The 21,608-nt window shown below is 44.8% G+C and overlaps 1 pseudogene; it reads left to right on the forward strand.

Moving 5' to 3' along the window:
• The first annotated feature begins 397 nt into the window (after positions 1-397).
• Positions 398-19,844, forward strand: LOC118660609 (annotated as a pseudogene).
• Positions 19,845-21,608: the final 1,764 nt, after the last annotated feature.

Here is a 21,608-nt window from a genome sequence, read left to right on the forward strand (position 1 = left end):
TCTTGGAAGGCCACACCTGAGCAGGCGGCCCTCCCACCTTTTCTCGGCAGTGCCCTCAGAGCGGAAGACGAGAAGGAAGTTCTCGGTGGGTACCGTTCTGGCTCCCAAGTGGCCGCCACGTCTTCCTGGGCTAAGTGTGGACCCGCAGAGGATCCTCACAGTTTCGAAATGAGCAGCCCCCGCTGCGTTCAGTGAGCGTGAAAGACTGGTTCTGGAAATGACTTCTAACAAAAAAAGATGTAACTACCTCCCCAGGGACAGCGCCCCAGATGACAGGTTGTTGTGTTCCTTAGAATGATGAATGAAAGTACTGAATGAGGGAGTCGCATGCCTGCCAAAGACGGCTGTGCCCGCCAGCAGAGTGAAGGATGAGCCTTAGGGCTGAGAAAGGCTGCAGGGAGAGCATAAGGCTCAAGATGGAAAATCATGAATCAAATGATACTTTCAAGAAAGAACACATTTTGGACATCATAAACAGAAAAATTAACCAACTTCCAGAAGCAGAAAGAAATCTACTTGAACATGGATCAACATATGTTGGGCTTAATGCTGCTCTCCGGGGCCTAACAGCAGTCTTTTCCCACGCATCTTATATGTGACACAGGCTCATATAGCTGCTGGTTTACCAATGGTAGTGATCCCATTTTTGACAGCGAGCGTATCTTACAAAACTTTTGTAAGTTTACCATTGAGTACAGGTGATTTGCATTGTGAAACCTGTACCATCACACGAGGTGGATTGGCTGGACTTGTTTTTCATGGCCTGTACCCTGTTTTCTTGGCTACTCCTGTGAATGGTGGCCTAGCAGCCAGCTATGCCTCAGCCCTGCTACCAGAGAGAGGACACATCTTAACCCACTGGATCAGAATGTCTCAACCTATCTTTAGAAAGATGTTATTTCCCATTTTGCTCCAGGCTGGGTTTTCAGCATACCTTAGTTCTAGGCAATATAAACTGCTTATAAAGGCTTTTCAATTACCTGAACCTGGCCTAAAAATTCAGCGATTGTTAAGCAAATGTGTACACAAAAATAAAACTGTAAGAATAAAAAAGAAAAAAGAAAAAAAGGAAGTACTGATAGAAATTCAGGTAATAATAATGCCAGGCTCTGTGGTATAGTCTTTGACAAGGAGTCCTCCAATCCAGGACTACTTTGGGGGAACAGATGGGGAAAGAAAAGAACTACTGTTTAATAGACACTTAAACCCTAGCTGGTTTGGCTCAATGGATATAGTGTCGGCCTGTGGATCAAAGGGTTCTGGGTTCGATTCTGGTCAAGGCCAGGTACCTTGGTTGCAGGCTCCTTCCCGGCCCAGGGCCCTGGTCCGGGCTCATGCAGGAGGCAACTAATCGGTGTGTGTCTCTAACATTGATGTTTCTCTCTGTCTTTCCCCTTTCCTTCCACTTTTCTTAAAAATCAATGGAAAAATATCTTCAGGCAAGGATTTATTTATTTTTTTAAACTTATTTTTATTTTTTAAATATATTTTTATTGATTTCAGAGAGGAAGGGAGAGGGAGAGAGAGGCAGAAATATCAATGATGAGAGCGAATCATTAATTGGCTGCCTCCTGCAGGCCCCCTACTGGGGACCAAGCCCGCAACCCGGGCATGTGCCCTTGAGCAGAATTGAACCTGGGACCCTTCAGTCTGCAGGCCGACACTCTATTCATTGAGCCAAACTAGCTAGGGCTCAGGTGAGGATTTAAAAAAAAAAAAAAAAAAGCACTTAATGTCCCATAAATGCATTGTACATTTCCTCATTGAATCATCGCAGAAGCCCTGTGAGGAGGTATTATAACTATTCTTTCTTAAAGCCGAAATGCTAAATAAAGTAACTTGTCAAAGATCACACAGCTTGGAAGCAAAAAGCCAGGATTTTGATGTTCTGGTGATTTATGTTCAGTCCATATCACTCAGCCTCATGGACTCTCAAAGGTTAGCCTAATCAGAAGGTGGAGGCAAGCAAGATCATGGACAAATCGCTGGGGATGGAAGTATCGCGGGGAGGGGGCTAGTGTGTAATGGAGGCAGAAAAGCAAGAAAAGAAAGGGGGAGCCCAGCTGGCATGGCTCAGAGGTTGAGAGCCGACCTATGGACCAGGAGGTCAAGGTTTGATTCCAGGTCAGGGCACATGCCTGGGTTGCAGGCTCGCTCATCAGTAGGGAGCATGCAGGAGGCAGCTGATCAATGGTTCTTTCTCATCACTGATGTTTCTCTCTCTCCCTCCCTCCTTCTCCCTTCCTCTCTGAAATCAATTTTAAAAATATTGTGGAAAAAAAAGAGAGTGGGAGACATGAAGAGACTGTACACCTGCATCAATCAGATCATCGTAAGGCCCCACAATTTAAAGAAGGTTTCAAAACAAGTGCAACTCTCTGATGCCCGAGGGAGGAGCGATTGTGGAAGAGGCAGGTGGCCGATATGCATGGGGAGAGCTGGCCTGGCAGCAAGATGAAATCACTCTGAAAACTAAATGTTACTGCCCTCTTTGCATTGCAGGATACTGCTGAGTAATTGGTTGGTAGGATATGAAGTAGAGAAGAAATTACAGCTTAATAGGTAAGACAGAGGAGTCCATGTTTCTGCTTATTGAATACGTGTGCTTTTCCCTTCCCTGGAAAACTTTTGCCGTGTGTACCCAGGTTACTCTTTGATATGCAAGGCCTCTGTGTCCATCCAGACTATTCTGCAAGATCAAAGGGGGAAAATGTTCCCAAAACGCTCCCTGGGGCCCTGAAGGTCATCAAGCATCAGACAAAATCATGCCAACATTCCTTTCGCTATTATCACTTACCTCTGCCTCTTCAGAGAGGCAGTTCATCTTTACGTCCACTTAGTGCTAAGATGTTTTCTGACAGCATCGGTGAAAACCCACTCAACGTTAAAGACCAGCCTTTTAGACACAGACAAATGTCAGTTCTGTTTGGCACAAAGTGGCTGCTAACAAATCTTTTAAGATATTTCTTTCTCTCTCAGCTATGGATGGGTGTCTGACAGCTCCAACTCCTTTAACTCTAAACCAATTTGTAAGACAGATAAAATCCTCAGCAATGGAGACGTGTCTAAGTTGCGGCTGTTTACACTTCAGTGGTGGTGGTGGTGGTGGGGACAAGCTGGGTCCCAGATATATTCCAGCTGCAACAAGAGTGATATCCTCTCCTCTGGGTCAGTCTCCAGACAGGAGCAGAAAAGGATATAAAATAGAAGCATCGGTGAGGCAGAGAGAACGATGCCTCCAAGCCTCTCTGCAGTTCAACAAACCTTATGCTTGTGCAGGTGTGGCAGCAGGGTGAGGCTGGAGAGGAGATCTGCAGAGAGCTCCCGGGGAGGGCAGGGGTCCTGAGCAGGATGGGGACATCTGGTTTTCAGAAGGCTTCTCGAGGATTCCATCGTGCAGAAGCTTTCCAGAGCTAGCATGTGGCTCCATGATGCTGGGGACCCTGTTCCCTTCTATCTTTTATTCCCTGCTATTTTCAATAGGTAGCTTCCTTCCAGTGAGGTCAGATGGTAGCCAGGTAGTGGTCAAAGGTTGCTTCACTCATCATTCTTTATGAACGTTGCTTTGCTAATGAGAACGTGGACTCCTGCTAGACTTGGGGTCAGAGAAGGAGACAAAGGAATATGATGAGCTACTAGTGCAGTTGGCAGCTTAAAATTCATTGCATCACTTTGGGGAGGTGAGGGGTATGGGTGGAGGTGGAAGAGGACACAGAAGGGATAAATGATGATGGGAAAAATGAAATTAAAACAATTACAAAGAATCCATTGCTTCACCAAGTTCTCTGAGTTAAGTCTCTTGCCCACCTTGCTTTGATAAAATCAGAAATGCAGCCCTCAGCTCTCCATTGCTGTAACCTGGCCTGGTTGGGAGGAAGTGAAACTAATTTGGGCAAAGACACATCCTGTCTGCCTGTCCATGCTTCCTGTATGGACAGGAAGGTAAAAGCAAGGGGTTACATATGTTGGGCTAGAATATTAGGGAAAGAGGAAACAATGTATGAAGTGAGACTTTGGGGTCAAGGATCTATATATATTAAAGCCTAATATGCAAACTGTCCCCGAGGGAGTTTGACTGGGAGCCCAATCACTCGCTATGACGTGTGCTGACCATCAGGAGGCGGCGCGGAAGGAAGGAAGGCCCAGGCCGGCAGCTGGCAGCTGGGGAAGGGAGGCCCTGGTTGGCAGCTGGAAGGAAGGCCCTGGCCAGCAGCCAGAAGGCCTCAATAAGCCCTGATCGCCGGACAGGCCTAGGGACCCTACCCATGCACGAATTTTGTGCACTAGACCTCTAGTAGTTCAATTTTTAACAATTTCCTTTTGCTTTAGGAATTGCTCAGTTGTTGTTTTTTTTTTAAAGTCAAGTTTCCAAGTAGAAAAGGCAGTATTTGTCAAGCACTACAATTTACTTTGAATCAATTGGGTTCAGAACATGAAGGCCCTTTTTAAGCCCATAGTAACTAAAAATAATAATAGTAGTAGCATGTTTCTCCACTAATTTGTAGGTTTCTCATTTAATGCAACAGTAACCTTCTGAGATAGTGATTGCTACTCTCTCTTATGGGCAGGGAAAGTGAAGCTCAGAGAGGGTAAGTGGCTTCCCCAAGGACACACAGCTGGTAAAAGGCAGAGTGTAGACCAGTGATGGCGAACCTTTTGAGCTCGGTGTGTCAGCATTTTGAAAAACCCTAACTTAACTCTGGTGCCGTGTCACATATAGAAATTTTTTGATATTTGCAATCATAGTAAAACAAAGACATATTTTTGATATTTATTTTATATATTTAAATGCCATTTAACAAAGAAATATCAACCAAAAAAATGAGTTTGAGTGTCACCTCTGACATGCATGTCATAGGTTCACCATCACTGGTCTAGGGTTTTCTCTTTCTACCCATACCTGTTTCCATAATTCTCAGGTATGAGCATCACTCCTCCACCTCCATCCATCCCCCTCCACCTCGCCAAGGTGATGCAATGAATTTTAAGCTGCCAACTGCACTAGTAGCTCATCACATTCCTTTGTCTCCTTCTCTGACCCCAAGTTTCTAAAGTTTCTATTCCCAGCAGCCCTCTGGGCTGGGATAAGTCTGCTTTATTGAGCTTCCCACAGGTACTATGAGACTCCCCCCAAACTCCAGGTCTTCCTCTCTCCCACTGCATCCCGAACCACAAGCATGGATTTCTTTATCATCATTTTAGAAGTGACAAAAATTACCAAAGGGAATTTTATTCCCGACATGGAGTTGGCAGCCTTTATTCTTAAGGAGTGCATTCTAGAATGTTCTGCTTTGATGAGAGGGACACATTCTTAGAAATTGAAGACAAAGAAGAAAAGGGAGGAAGTGAGAGGGAGCCAAAGGGAGGATGTTCACATCACACTAGAGATCTTCGCTCTTCTTCTTTTTTTAAATTTTTATTGTTGATACTATTACAGATGTCCTCATTCCTCCCCTCCCCCTTTGCCCCCCTCCACCCAGTCCCCTCTGGCCATCACTACACTGTTGTCTGTGTCTATGGATTATGCATATACAGTATGCTCTTCAGCTAATTCCTTCATCTTCTTTCATCCAGTCCCCTCCTACTTCCTCCCCTCTGACAGCTGTCAGCCATGTATCTATGCTTTTGTTTCTATTTTTTAAAAAAAAACACTTTTATTGATTTCAGAAAGAGAGGAAGGGAGAGTGAAAGAGAGATAGAAACATTGATGAAACAGAAATATCAACATCCATTGGCTGCCTCCTGCATACCCACTCCCCCACTGGGGATCAAGCCCACAATCCAGGCCTGTGCCCTGACCAGGAATCAAACTAGTGACCTCTTAGTGCATGGGTCAATGCTCAACCACTGAGCCACACTGGCGGAGTGCTTCTGTTTCTATTTTGTTCATCAGTTTATTTTGCTCATTAGATTACACAGATAAGTGAAATCATATGGTATTTGTCTTTCTCTGCCTGGCTTATTTCACTTAGCATTATACCCTCTAGGCCAGTGATGGCGAACCTTTTGAGCTCGGCGTGTCAGCATTTTGAAAAACCCTAACTTAACTCTGGTGCCATGTCACATATAGAAATTTTTTGATATTTGCAACCATAGTAAAACAAAGACTATATTTTTGATATTTATTTTATATATTTAAATGCCATTTAGCAAAGAAAAATCAACCCAAAAAATGAGTTCGTGTGTCACCTCTGACACCCGTGTCATAGGTTCGCCATCACTGCTCTAGGTCCTTCCATGCTGTGTCAAAAGGTAGGAGATCCTTTTTAGTGCTGCATAGTATTCCATGGTCTAAATATACCACAGCTTTTTTTTATCCACTCCTCTACTGATAGGCACTTGGGCTGTTTCCAAATCTTAGCTATTGTAAATTGTGCTGCTATGAACATAGGGGTGCGCATATTCATTCTGACTGGTGTTTCAGGATTCTTAGGATATATTCCCAGAAGTGAGTCAAATGGCAGTTCCATATTTAATTTTTTTGAGGAAACTCCATACTGTTTTCCACAGTGGCTGAACCAGTCTGCATCTTCTATGTTTGGTAGAAATATAAATCTGGTGCAGCCATTATGGAAAACAGTATGGAGGATCCTCAAACAATTAAAAATAGAACTACTATATGATCCAGCAAACTCACTTTTGGGCCTACATATCTGAAGGAAATGAAATCATTCGCTTGAAAAGATATCTGTACTCCTATATTCATGCATAACTTTTCCCAATAGCCAACATATGGAAACAACCTAAGTGTCTGTTGCTAGATGAATAAACTAAACGTTTTTGTGCGCATGTGCACGCACAGACAGAAGAGTATTATTCAGCCTTAAAAAGAAGGCAGTCATGCCATTTGCAACAATGCGGATGAACCTGGAGGACATTGTGTTAGGGGAAATAAGCCAGATAGAAAGACGAATACGGCATGGAATCACTATGTGGAGGAGATGGGGAGAGACTGGGAAAAGGATATCGATTTGGTAAAACCTTCAGTTAAGCCACAAAAAGAGAACAGCTTCGGAGACCTCTAACTCTGATGAATTCCAGCCAGGTGAGGCTGCGGCTACCTTTGCCGCCCGCCACCTGTTCCCTCCTTCAGCAAAGGTATTATGTGGAGGGAGCAGTGTAGACTCAGACCCACTGTGGGAGTCCAGCTCGCTGAATATGTATCAAGGGCATTAAGAAGTTCTGCCCAGGGCAGGATGTGATGATACATCATCTGACGGAATATCAGGCAATTTCTAAAAATAACAGATCAGTTTGGATTGGTGTGGAAAGCTGTCCAAGATCCAGTAAGTGAAAAAAGCAAGTGGGGTAGAATAATTATGGTGTCAAATAAAGAAATGATATTTATGTGTTTCTATATTCATAGAAAACTTCTGGTAGCAGTGGTGACCTATAGGAAATGATACTAGATAGAAATGACTTTTTAATGTACTGTCTAAATTTTTAAAAAATCCTAAACATGAGTTAGTTCATTTAAAAAATGGTTTAAAAATGTCCAGGCTTTTTGAAACTCCTTTTATGATTTTTATCCTGAGGAAATAAGGCTAAATAAATATTTTGTACTAAAATGATCATGACATTTATGAAAATGGTGTAAGATTGGAAATAATCTAAATGCCTAGCATTAAGAGAATGATTAAGTAAATAAAGGAGAATGGACTGTAATATAATGTGGTCATTAAAAAAAAAAAAATCAGCCCTAATCGGTTTGGCTCAGTGGATAGAGCGTCGGCCTGCGGACTCAAGGGTCGCAGGTTCGATTCCGGTCAAGGGCATGTACCTTGGTTGCGGGCACATCCCCAGTTGGGGAGTGTGCAGGAGGCAGCTGGTCGATGTTTCTCTCTCATCGATGTTTCTAACTCTCTATCCCTCTCCCTTCCTCTCTGTAAAAATTCAATAAAATATATTTTTTAAAAAAAAATCAGGTTTCTGAAAAGTGTAGCCAGTTGGGGGAAATGCTTACAATATGCTAAGTGGAAAAAAACATAATCTATGTAATTTCAGTATTAATAGCAATGATATAAAAAATGCATAGAAAAAAAAACTTGGAAGAAATATCCTCAAATGACAACAGTGGCTGCCTCTGGTAGTGAGGTTACAGGGAGTATTTTTCTTTCTAGACTCTTATTTTATTACATTCTTTTCAATTTTTCTTCAACATGCATGTATTAGTTTGTAATGTGAAAGAAAACGAAAGTAAACCACCGAGAAAACCATGACATGCATTCCTGGCATGAGTCAGGAGCTGAATTTTCATGTTTAAATTAGTTTCAGAAACACGGAGTGGTTTCTAGGCAACCTGCTTGGGAAATCATGTTCCTGCCCATTGTTCCTGGAGTGTGCGTGAGCCTCTCAAAGAAAATGTAAGCGATGAACCCCTGTGGAAGCAGACTCCTGCTAAGCAAAGGCGCGCTTTGCCACCCAGCTTTGGCCATGGGGAGCTGAGCTATTGTGACCTCACAGGGGGCCTGAGAGTTGTTGTTGTTTGTTTGTTTTGTTTTGTTTTGTTTGCAAATGAATAATTGATTTTAATGAAGATTGCTGAAAATAGGTAAAGCAGATAGATATTCAAGGATCTGCTTATGGTGTGGGAAACTGGATGGGTGGGGGGTGGGGGTGGGGGTGGGGAATGAGAGCCCAAAGCAACAACCCCAGGTGGCTGGCCTTGCTGAGAATCCGGGGCTGGGAATGCAGACAGTGGCGAGGCTTTACAAGACGGATTGCAGCTCAGGATGTGAAAAAGATTGCCTCATCATCATGTGAGCCATTTGCTATCATTACAGATCATCCTGCTGAGCCCGAGGGCTTTTAATCAGGAGGCAACACTGAAACACGGGATCAGAGCTAAGAAACCCTGGGCCCAGCGTGATGGGCTGTGGGTGGAGATGGGCGGGGTACGAATGCCTTTTAGCCTCCAGGGAGCCGTGCTCTGTACGAAGGGCTTGCAGAAGGTGCAGGAAGTATTGCTCTCGGCCCACTCGCGAGTTTTGTTGACTCTGACTACTGCATTTTCCAGCCAGGACCAAAGGCATTCTGCCTGATGAATGGGGTCAGAGCCCAACGCTCACTCCTAGGCCCCCTACCGGTTCTCTGTCGCAATTAAAAGAATTGTAAGTGAGGCGTAAACAGCAGGTTCCTGCCTTTGGCCTTGTCTCCCTCCAGGCCTCATCACAGCTCAAGGGAGAGGCTGCATATCAGGACCCCTGGCCTCTGGAATGATGAACCCTCGTCCTAGTAGAAGGTGGCACTGGAGGCAGGAATGTTTCAAGGGGGAGAGTTAAGAAGAGCTTATTCTGCCTCCAAATATCTGACCCCATGCCCTGCATTCCACTGCTACCCTACTTTAAAGCTACAGACAGGGTAAAGGGAGAGGGGATACCAATATTTACTGACCCCTACTCATGTGGTAGCATATATATATATATTTCAGAGAGAGGGAGAGGTATAGAGAGATAGAAACATCAATGATGCGAGAATCATTCATCGGCTGCCTCCTGTACTCCCCCTCCTGGGCACTGAGCTCACAACCCAGGCATGTGCCCTGATCAAGAATCGAATGGTGACCTCCTGGTTCATAGGTCGATTCTCAACCACTGAGCCACACTGGTTGGGCATATGGTAGCTCTTGAGGGTTTGTCACATCTGTTTGTGCTAAATGTTTGCAGTCTGGAGTGATACATGGTGCCATGAAGCAGATAATATTTTTCTTGTCTTTCCAGTGAGGAAACTTAGGCGCAAAGAGGTTTACAAGTGCCCAAGGTCTCTAACTAATAAATGGCAGCACAGAAACTCCAGCCCCAAATTCCAAAGGATCTGCTCATTTCTGTCCACCAAGATGCCCCACCCCCAATGCCCACCACTTTGCTGTCCAGCCTGTCAGGTAAGAGCCCCATGATCTCTGTATCCTTTGGGTCAGTCTGCCCTGGAGGCCAATGTCCTCTCACTTCTCTGAACCTCTCATTTGGCAGTGAGTCACCCCTTCAGGGCATATTCTCCTTATATTATTTGTTTAAATAGTCTTATATTATCATTCAACTTTTCTTGGAAGTTCATCTTCAAATAGTTCATAAGCACCTTGAAGGAAGGGACAATGTATTAATCCGTAAACTCTCTGCCCAGAATTCAGAAAATATTTGCAGTTAGAGTGCAAATCAGAACTTACCTCCCAGGGCCTGTTGGTACTAGGAAACTAGCAAACAGTTTTAATTTTTGTTTGAAAAATTTATTCTCATAAAAACACACCTAGCCATAGATGGTTTGGCTCAGTGGATAGAGCGTCAGCCTGTGGACTGAAGAGTCCCAGGTTTGATTCCGGTCAAGGGCACATGCCTGGATTGCGGGATCGATCCCCACCGGAGGCGTGCAGGAGGCAGCCGATCAATGATTCTCTTCCATCATTAATGTTTCTATCTCTCTCTCCCTCTCCCTTCTTCTCTGAAATCAATAAAGAAAAATATTTTAAAAAATAAAATAAAAAAAAACCTCACACACCTAATAAGTGACTTTTTCCTTGGATTGGGGGGAAGCGGGTGGCTTGCAACCTAACATAAGGTAAATACAGATCTCTTTCTCCAGGAGCTTAGGACCTCGAGCACACATGTAGCTTGACTGTTATGACACGGGGTTTGGGCCACAGGGGGAATTCAGGTAGCTCCTTCTGTGCTGACTGGAACCTGTTGGTTCCCAGGCCAAACAGCACAGCCTCTGAAACAAGGTTCTGCTCCAGCAAGCTGGAGCCCTAATAGACCCGGGAACAAGCTGCTGGGTTGTTTATCAGGAGCATTTACATCTGGGTTTGCTCATTTGCTCTTAGGGCTTCCCTCCAGGGAGCCATGCTTGGCTCAGGGATGTGCACAGTACGGTTAAGACTCAAAGCACTCAGCTCCCACCACCCTCTCACAGTGGACAGCAGGGAGTGCTGCTTCTCAGGGGAGGCCGGCCAAGGCTGCCTGGGGAGGCGTGGCATGGGAGGGGGGTGACCGGCAGTCAGGAGACCCCCCAACAGGCTCTGGCCACTACAGTCATGTATTTCGTGAGCATTTATTGGGCACCTCTTATGTGCCAGGCACTGGGGATACCAAGAGAAATACAGCAATTGGGAGGTGCTCAGTCTGGTTGGGGGACAAACATGTCAACAGTTAAACAAAACGATAGGCATTAGAATAGAAGCATGGCCAGACCCGTTTGGCTCAGTGGATAGAGCGTCGGCCTGCGGACTGAAGGGTCCCAGGTTCGATTCTGGTCAAGGGCATGTACCTGGGTTGCGGGCACATCCCCAGTAGGAGATGTGCAGGAGGCAGCTGGTCGATGTTTCTCTCTCATCGATGTTTCTAGCTCTCTATCCCTCTCCCTTCTTCTCTGTAAAAAATCAATAAAATATATTTTTAAAAAAAAAGTCTTTCTAAAAAAAAAAAAAAAAGACTAGAAGCATGTATGAGAGTACAGAGAAGGAAGTATAGAATTCTGCCCATGGAGGTTCAGAAAAAGTTTCATAGGTTAGGAGACTCTGCAAGTGAGTCTAGAAAGAGGGAAAATTGTTCCCTGGTTGGGCAGGGTAAAACAAATATTTCTGGCTGAGGGAGGTGTGAAGGAGTGCAGCAAACCCACCTCGGTATTTATTTTTTTAATTTGATTGATTTCAGAGAGGAAGGGAGAGGGAGAGCGAGCTAGAAAGAGCAATGGTGACAGAGAATCATTGGTCGGCTGCCTCCTGCACACCCCACACTGGAGATGGGGCCTGTAAAACCTGGGCATGTGCCCTGACCAGGAATTGAACCGTGACCTCCTGTTTCATAGGTCAATGATCAACCACTGGGCCACGCCGGCCCCGGCCCACCTCATTATCCAAGTGATGTGGCGATGGCAGGAAATGAGTCTTATGGGGGAAGGCAGAGTTGAAAATATGAAGGGATGAGATGCTGTGTTTTAGAGTGTGACTCCATCCTATGGATGGTGAAGGAACATGGGAGGATTTCAAAGGAGGAGGTGGGTGTGGCTCAGTCAGATTTCAAAAGATCTATGTAATGGTGTGAAGGAGGTACTAGAAGAGGAAGAGACTGAAGAAGAGGGACCAGCCCTGAGGTGACCTGGTCACACTACCTGGATGTATGTCAGGGGAGATAAGGGAGACTGTGTGGGTTTAAAAGACAGAATTGATGAAGCCTGGTGAAAGATGAGATGTGGTGATGCGGGAGGGCAATCTGGGATAACTCCCAGTTTGGGCATGGGAGATGGGAATGGTGGCTCCATTCAACAAACGCAGGAACAAATGGGAGGGGCGGGAAGGTCAGTGTGGAGGGGAGTTCACTTTTGGCCATGTGTCTAAAGTGCGTGTGGGCCGTCCAGGTAGAGCTGTCTGCTGAGTGCTTGGTGTGTGGGAGTCTGAGCTCATGGAAGAGGCTGGTTTCTGATGGCAGAGGCTGGAGCAGGCTTCCCTTTCTGTAGACACTCCGTAAAGATTGTTTTGGGTAGCTAATTAATGACTACAAGGCACTGGGAAAACAGAACGACTTTGCAATGTAAATGTGGATGCTCTCCCGGTAATGGACTGATGGTTGCAGAAAAGCTCCAGCTAAATAACACTAATTTTTTCCAGCTATAAATAACCCTTCTGCTGCAGTCGGGTTTTCAATGACACCATGAAAAGAAATGCCGCAGGGGAAAGGAGGACTGGGGCACAGGAGGGCACAGCATGCCTGCAGGGTACAAATGTGGGCAAGTTCCAGCCAAAGGGGGTAAGGCAGTGATCTGATCCGGTAGAAAGAGATGAAAGTTTAACATCAAGAGATGATTCCTTAACTACTTGGGTGTCCATAATAAATGATCAGATGTGTAATAAATGGTTGCTGCCACTTTCATAGATACAGTAACAGTTTTAAGCTCCTTTTTTTTTTTTTACAGAGAGGAAGGGAGAAGGATAGAGAGTTAGAAACATCCATGGGAAAGAAACATGGGTCAGCTGCCTCCTGCGCGCCCCCTCCTGGGGATGTGCCCACAACCCAGGTACATGCCCTTGACAGGGATCTAACCTGGGACCCCTGAGTCCGCAGGCTGACGCTCCATCCACTGAGCCAAGCCGGTCAGGGCTGTTTTGAGCTCTTTATGTGTATTACTTCATTCCATTCTCAGAACAACTTCATGGTAATTCCATTATTATGCCTCCTTTGACGATGAGTAAATTGAACCAGAGAGTATAAGTGACGTACCCAAGGCCACCCAGCTCAAAAGCGGCAGATAGTCTAGGCCCAGCATCCTTATAGAGGCAATTAATGACTGTGCTTTCCTGCCTCTCCATGTAAAAGTTAGGGAATATCGCCCTAGCCGGCTTGGCTCAGTGGATAAAGCTCAGCCTGTGGACCGAAGGGTCCCAGGTTCGATTCCGGCCAAGGGCACATGCCTGAGTTGCTGGCTCAATCCCCAGTGGGGGTTGTGCAGGAGGCAGCCGATCAATGATTCTCTCTCATCATTGATGTTTCTATCTCTCTCTCCTTCTCCCTTTCTCTCTGAAATCAATAAAGAAATATATTTTTAAAAAGTTAGGAAATATCACTTTACACAGCCTCCAATTCCTCATGGATTCTGTAACAGGCAGGTGACATAATGTATATTAAGGCCTACATTATAGCTGTATATTCTCCCGTGATTGATCCTTCGAGGAAGCAGTGTTTAGAGATTTGTCCCAGCCTCTCTGGGGAAAGCTCTGGGAGTTCCTGTCATTGTGTGGCTTTGTGTCTGCAGCCCGCAGCAGACTACTGAGCAGCATGATCGTTCAGCGCTTGAGTCCTATTGACTGGATTCAGCGTAATAATAATGATCCAGGGCTCGCAAGTAAGAGAAGCCTTGGTTCCATCCCAGCTCTGCTACTTAGATGTGCTACTCAAAACTCCCAAGCCTCCTTCCTCAGCTGTACATGGGTAACTTTTAGGACTCTAAGGATTACAGTGGCAGAGAGTTCATAGTCCAGGGTAGGAGAGTCAGTAAGCTAACTATGACAAAGAGACATGTGAGCACTAGGGGAGCCCTCTCTAGGGAGAAGGACCCGCGGAAGTCTTGCTCTGATGGGGAACTTGGAGTGTGGGTTACTCTCAAAGAAGGCCAACAGGGTGATCTCATAAATTTATTCAACAATTAGCATTCTTTTAAATATTCAACAGTCAGCTTCTCTCTCCTCATAGAGTATGTCTATAACTAATAAAACAAAGCTTATGATTTTAAGGAAAGAATTTTCTCCAAACATTTAAGCTTTGATTGCAAGTTTAAATTAAGTTCTTCTGTTCATTTAATTAAAATCACAACATGAACACATTGGATTTTCTTAAATGCATACATTAAACACCGTAAACAGCTGACAAAACACACACTAATTGTCACAATGATTACAGAAGTTACTATGAAAAATGTATTTTAAAATTGCTACTACCATGGATTTAAGGTTGTTTGTTCATCATACTAATTGTTATCTATATTTTAATTCTTATTTTTATTTTATGCCTTTCTGGGATTACTATTTCTATATCAGTTTATGGTTGCAATAATCATACTGATCATCCCTTCCCCCCCTCCCCCAAAAGAGTCAGATTAACCTAAGTTGCAAATTCTGAGTTCTCAAGTCATTGCTTCTTGGAGGGGTTACCAGGCCTAGCAAATTCACACCTGCACAGTTAGTCTTTAGATTGAGCCCTTTTAAAAATAATCAAGCCTTATTTCTGGTGTTACAGAATTTTTGAGTCTCTTTTAAGTTCAAATAGATACTGAATTTTGGAAATCAGAAGCATGTATTCTTTAACATTTTCACAATCTGTATTCCCCATCCCACATTTCAGCCATTGTTATAATTGATCTGGTCTGTGGGGTAGCTGGCAACTTAGGTGTGCTTTATCGGTACCCCATTATAATGATGGAGTCTTCCGGGGCCTTGCTTCTCAAAGTGTGGTCCACGGACCAGCAGCGCCCGCATCAGGTGGGATGAAGAATCTCAGCTCCACTTCAGATAAGTTGACTCAGGACCTGCATTTTAACAAGGCACCCCCGCTGTGAGATGATTGTACTTTAATTTAGAGCAGCACTGCTGTAAAGAATTCATCTACCTGGAGATGAGGGATCAAGCCTGCAGCTAGCACTCCTCTTCAGGACATGCAATTAACTTATCAGAACCACCATGGCTTCCTCTTTTCTTATCGTTTGAGACTTTTATATTTTAAAATGTATCTTTATTGTTGAAAGTATGATAGATGTTCCCCTTTTCCTTTCCCCATCGACCCCCTCCAGTCCACCCCCACCCCATACCCCAGGCCCTCACCACCCCACTGTCTGTGTCCATGGGTTATGCATATATGCATATAAGGTCTTTGGTTGATTACCCTCCACCCACCCACTCTCCCCTGCCCTCCCTCTGGATTCTGAATGCTTCCATGTCTCTGATCTAATCTATTTATCAGTTTCTTTTGTTCATTAGATTTCACATATGAGATCATATGATACTTGTCTCTCTCTGACTGACTTATTTCACTTAGAATGATATTCTCCAGGTCCCTCCATGCTGTCTCAAAGGGTAAGAGATCCTTCTTTTTTACAGGTGCATAGTATTCCCTTGTGTGAATGTACCAGATCTTTTTTATCCGCTCATCTACTGATGAGCACTTGGGCTGTTTCCAGATCTTAGCTATTGTAAAGTGTGCTGCTATGAACATAGGGGTGCATACATTCTCTCTGATTGGTGTTTCTGGCTTCTTAGTGAAGCCACGGACAAAAGGTGTAGGTGAAAAGTACAGAAACTGTATTGCAAGCAAATACTACCTCTAAACCTTAATTCTAAATTCTAAGCCTGCAACTCTGCCCCCCTTGGCTCAGAGGAGCAGAGGAGCCACCTGAGAAAGGTGTCCTCTAAGTTCCTAATCCTGAGACTCTGTCCTTGCTGGACGGTAAGAGGGGCCCCTAAGAAGGGTGACCGCTGCTTTCTTTGTCTTGAGGCATTAAAGAGGCTGGAGATGCTCCTTTTCTGCTGTGGGACCTTAGCCCTGTAATCAGCTCCCAGGACCTGCACATCCGCACTTTTCCTCGTTTGGTCATCTTATCTGTTTAGGTGGGAGTCACTTTTGATTTATCTATGGATTTCTCCCAGTTGTGCTGGCAGAGATGCCTTATCTTATAGCTTTCCTAGCCGCTCAGGTCAAGGCTACTTTTGGTCTAACTTATGGTCACTTTAATTGCTCAGGCCAGAGATACCCCTGTCTGTCCTTGGTTTATGGCTGTTTTAATTGCTTAGGCCAGAAATGTTTCCATCTGCCTGTGGCATTTCTCTGTCCGCTGTACAAGTAAGATAAGCACCCTGACGTCTTCATGTCTCCCATCTATGTATTCCTCTCCCATGGGCTGTCCTCATTCCCTAAACCAGAGGTTCTCAACCTGTGGGTCACGACCCTTTGGGGCTCGAACGACCCTTTCACAGGGGTCGCCTAAGACCATCGGGAAACACACATATAATTACATATTGTTTTTGTGATTCATCACTATGCTTTAATTATGTTCAATTTGTAACAATGAAAATACATCCTGCATATCAGATATTTACATTACGACTCATAACAGTAGCAAAATTACAGTTATGAAGTAGCAATGAAAATAATTTTATGGTTGGGGATCACGACAACATGAGGAACTGTATTAAAGGGTCGCGGCATTAGGAAGGTTGAGAACCACTGCCCTAAACCTTCCTAATTAAGATAGCTCGCTAACCCTTTCATTAGGATATATTCCTAGAAGTGGGATCACTGGGTCAAAGGGCAGTTCCATTTTTAGTTTTTTGAGGGAAAAAACTTGACCTTGACCATAACACCGTTTTCCATAATGGCTGTACCAGTCTGCATTCCCACCAACAGTGCAAGAGGGTTCCTTTTTCTCCAGCACTTGTTTGTTGATTTATTGATGATAGCCATTCTGACAAGTGTGAGGTGGTACCTCATTTAATTTGCATTTCTCTGATGATTAATGACGATGAGCATATTTTTCATGTGAATTTGAGACTTTAATTGCTAAGAACTTTTTGCTACATGGACCAAGAGAAGAGGGCCTGGGGCTGAATGTGAGGAATCCAATATGGGAAGGGGGCAGATGAGGGGGAATTGCCCAGAAAGCTAGGAGAAAACCAGGGGAGCTTGATGGTCATAGAAACCCAGTGCGAGGACCTTTCAAGGACGTCACACTTGTCAGGTCCTCTTACCACCCTGACGAGCACGTGGTGAGCGCTCCATGAGAGCTACCCGTCGTCCCTGTTGTGACCACTGTCTGTAGCAATTTAAAGACGAAGAGCGGGTGCTTCTGGACAAGCTGGGGAAAGGCAAGAAGCATCATCACCGAGGTTTCCCACAAGAGTCACTTTCCCAGACCCTTGGAGGAAGTATCTATGGTCCTTCTTGGGTGTTGAATGAAAAGGGGCTGATTCGGAGAATAAACTCAGAAAAAAAATTAGGTCAGAGGAAGTAGTCTGTTCACTGTTTACACTTCCCTTTGAGGGCAGGGTGAGGTGGCGCGAAGGGAGGGGTTGAGAACACAACTAAGTAAACTTACTTTGAAGAATGAGACAGCTTTCCCACCACTTTTTTTTTTTTCTGGACCTTGACCATAACTCTTCATGAGTTTATTTATTTATTTATTTATTTATTTTTAAAAAACCCATAAACAAATGGTTTGAAACTATTTTCAAAATTCCCTGCCCTGAAGGAGTAGAGAGATCAAGCTGGGTGAAGATGGTTCCTCTGAGAGGCTCCTGGGATGCTCTGTTTGGGTCTGGCAGGGTTGTGCTCTGTTAGAGATTAATCTGGCTGAGGGATGAGGAAAGAATAATGCAGGAATATTCTAGAAAGTATATTGACAAACTGACTCTAATAACCCATCTCAGAGATAGGGGAAGAGCTATGATAATAAGCATTTAGCTATTAGCCAGAAATCCTGAATAAGTGGGTGGATCTCTGAAGTATTTGGTATTGGAGCCTGTTACATTTCAAACTGTTTTTGTGTGCCCTCTCTCTTTAGCGCTGGTTACAAACCACAGATTTCACTCATGACGTCATCCTCGGCATCCTGTGCAGGGCCTGCAGGGAGTTTACAGAGACACCTGGTGGCTGGTAAGGTGAAGTACCCAGCTTTGTTAGAAAATGAAAGATGGGAATTGTGTCTACAATTTGGTTTATGTTCGTGGTTGAGAATTTCTTTCCTTCTGCCATTTATTTTCGTAGGACTGAAATTGTGTATTTAAAAATAGATCTTGATTCCTTTAGATTATTTTTATAGCCTCCAGCCTTTCTTTCCTAAAGAAACCACCAGCCTGGTGACCAGCAACATCTGCTGGGCTCAATATAACCAGGGCCAGGACTAGGGCAAAGCAAGTGCAAGTGTAAGGAAGTGCCAAAATTCTCAGGGATGAATGTAGACAGTATGGAATGCACTATTTAAAAAACTCAAAATCCATGCAAAAAATTTATGATAAAAAAACATCAAAATTGTAAATACAGGACCAGTATTAACTGATTTTCCCCTTTATCTTAGGCTCCAGAGTGGCTCCAGGAGGCACTGGAAAGAGCAAATGTAGCCAATGGCCTAGCGCCTCACCTGGCTCATTCATGGTCAGTGAACGTGTGTCTACCCTTCTCCCGCCCCCCCTCCTCCCCCCCCCCCCCCGCACCTTCTGCCCTCCCACATACACACACACACTCCTACGATTTCCCTTGTCCTTGCTGTGGCTCTCTCAGTCTCCTCTCCTTTAATTCAAGTGTAAGGAGTCTAGGTCAATGGCAATGATAGGTAAAAAGAGAAATAAAGAATAGAACATTTAAAAGTGGCCTTGAGGGGAAAAATTGGGAATGAACTATTCGGGTTCTCCTGCTTTTCAGGACCCATTTCCTCCCAAGCATGCTTACTATTCCCTTGGAGCTCTTTGCTCAGTGGGCCTGAGCCCATGAGATTCAGACACTGAGGACCGGTGGGAATGGGAGATGGAGGAGGGCGTTGCTCTGGAGAGAGAGACCCTTTCATTTCTTTCCAGTTTTAACACAGCCCTTCAGTTCCCATTTACCAGGGCCAGGGCAGGAGGAGGGGCGGGATACGTGAGGATCTGAGACCAGGGGACCTGCCACTTCTTGGGGTGGGGGACATTGGTGGGAGATGTCGGTAGCTGGTATACCCCCCAAATCCTGGGAAAGGTATGCGTTTGTCTGTGTGATGCTATCTCTGAATCTCCCTGTTCCTTTTCATGAGGATCAGCAACCCGGATGTTCAACTTCTGTGAACAGAGGAGGGTCCCTACGAGCTTCCTTCCTGAGTCTACACTACAGGCTTGTCCTTCACCTAACTCATGCGTTGTCAGTCAAACAGCAGGGAAATGTTGTGCAATTGTAGTCACACAAGCTGCTGTGAAAGAGGAAGTAAAGCCAGTGGGGTGAGAACAGATGGGGTGAGGAGGGATCAGAAACTCGAGAACAAAGGAAAATTTCAGAACAGCTTTAAGAAGCACGTGTCTTAAGAAAGAGGCCAAAAGGATCTCATGGATGGGGGTTCCTCAACACATGGTGAAGAAAGAACCCAGAAGTAAGAGGAAGCCGGGAGGTACTCGCTTGTGCAACTGTGTACACTTTCACGTATATTCCCTTGAGGGGTTTCAGGGAGAGTAGTGTGTGCCCTCTGACAAGGCACAGACACCAGAGCCTGCCACAGTCCCCGGATCACTCAACTGCACACATCGGATACCCCGTATCATGTATCAGCTGTTCTTCTGCCCCAGAAAACGGCATATCCCTTATCACCGGCTAATGACTCCTCATGAACTTGACTCTTCTGTTGGCAACGGGTGAATCTCTTTTTACCGATGGAGGTTTTGCTGGCCACTGGAGCCCATGTGGTTCCGTTGAGAGCCTGCTATATGCCGAGTACGTGCTTGGCGCTTTAAGTTTTCTCTTTAATCCTCATACTACCCTTAATTGAAACTTGAAGAAATCTTGTGATTGCTCTAGCTCATGTAACTACTGAGTGGTGGTTCCAGGACTTGAACCTAGACCTCGGGACAACTGCTGTGTCTCTATGTTCTTTCTGTTGCATTGGGTCAGCAGAGACATGGAGAAATGCCTCCACGCCCTCCTTCTGCAGCCATGGCAGGTGCTGCTAATTGATCTTGGTGCTTGTTCCCCTAGAGCAGTGGTTCTCAATCTGTGGGTCGAGACCCTTTTGGGGGTCAAATGACCCTTCACAGGGGTCACCTAAAACCATCAGAAAACACATATATAATTACATGTTGTTTTGTGATTAATCACTATGCTTTAATTATGTGCAATTTGTAACAATGAAATTGGGGGTCACCACAACATGAGGAACTGTATTAAAGGGTCGCGGCATTAGGAAGGTTGAGAACCAGTGCCCTAGAGCTAGGGCTGTGAATAAAGCACAGGCTGCATATAGAGAAGTAGAAATTATGATCCATGTCCTCAAGGACTTTTGCTGTGACATAGGTGAAAATAGATACGGCAGTAGATTAGCAAGGTAAGGCTATAAAAACACCCCAGCTGTGAGTGCTAAAAAGAACCTGGCAAGCTTATAAATCAGAGGAAGTCTATCTACCTTCTTTTGTCTGAAAGCTGGCCTTTCCGCCCCTTTTTGATTCTTTAGATTCCCCACTGCCCCCATTCTAGATATTACTCATTTATTCAACCAATAAATATCTTCTCTGTATCTGAGAGTACAGCATGGAGCAAGGCCAAGCTCCCATTCTCATGGAACTGAATTTTCATAGGGAGATTAGACACTAAGCAAGTAAGGGCACTCGAATGCTTATACATCAGCTGGCCCTAAGTGTGATGAGAAGGTGCAGCAGGGAAGGTGGACAGAGGGAGTGAGGTGTTACTTTATGTAGGGTCAGCAAGAAAGATGGCATTTGAGCTGAACCAAGAAGGAAGAGAGAGGGGGAGCCAACAGGATACGGCCAAGGGCACCCTGGCAGAGGGAACAGAAAGAGCAAAGGCCCTGAGTGGAAGTGGTTAGTGTGTTTGTGGAATGCAAGGAGGCCAGTGTGGCTGGGGTGCAGTAAACCAGAGGAGAGTGTTAGAGCCAGAATGTCCGGGGCCTTGTAGCTGTGGGTAGGATTTGGGTTTTACTCTGAGGAACCTGGTATGGGCCCCTGGGAGCCTGCGCTTATTTAGTTCTCAAAACAACCCTCAGAGGCATTCACTGTTATAATTGTCCTCATTTTATAGATAACGAAACTGAAGCACAGAGAGGTTAAGTCATCTGCCCAAAGTTCCACAGCCAGTAAGTGGCAAGTGGGCTTGAATCCAAGCAGTTTGACTCCAAAGTTTATGCTTTAAACTCAATATTATACTGGTTTTCTTGTCGAAAACAGAGAAAGAAGTTCTGCCTTAATGGGTAGTCCTTTGGGCATGACTTGGCATCCAGATACCAGCCCTTATCCCAAACTCAGGTGCATGGTGAAAGAATCGGGGGACTATTTTTCCAAAGAAGCTTTAACCTTTTAATTTTGAGGCACATGCCAGCACGAATCCAGCAAATTTAGAAAACAGTGGTGAAGAGGTGCTCAGGCCTGGAGGCCAGAGATTTCAGTGAGCTGG

Source organism: Myotis myotis, unplaced genomic scaffold (genome assembly GCF_014108235.1).
Source record: "Myotis myotis isolate mMyoMyo1 unplaced genomic scaffold, mMyoMyo1.p scaffold_m19_p_1, whole genome shotgun sequence".
NCBI lineage: Eukaryota > Metazoa > Chordata > Mammalia > Chiroptera > Vespertilionidae > Myotis > Myotis myotis.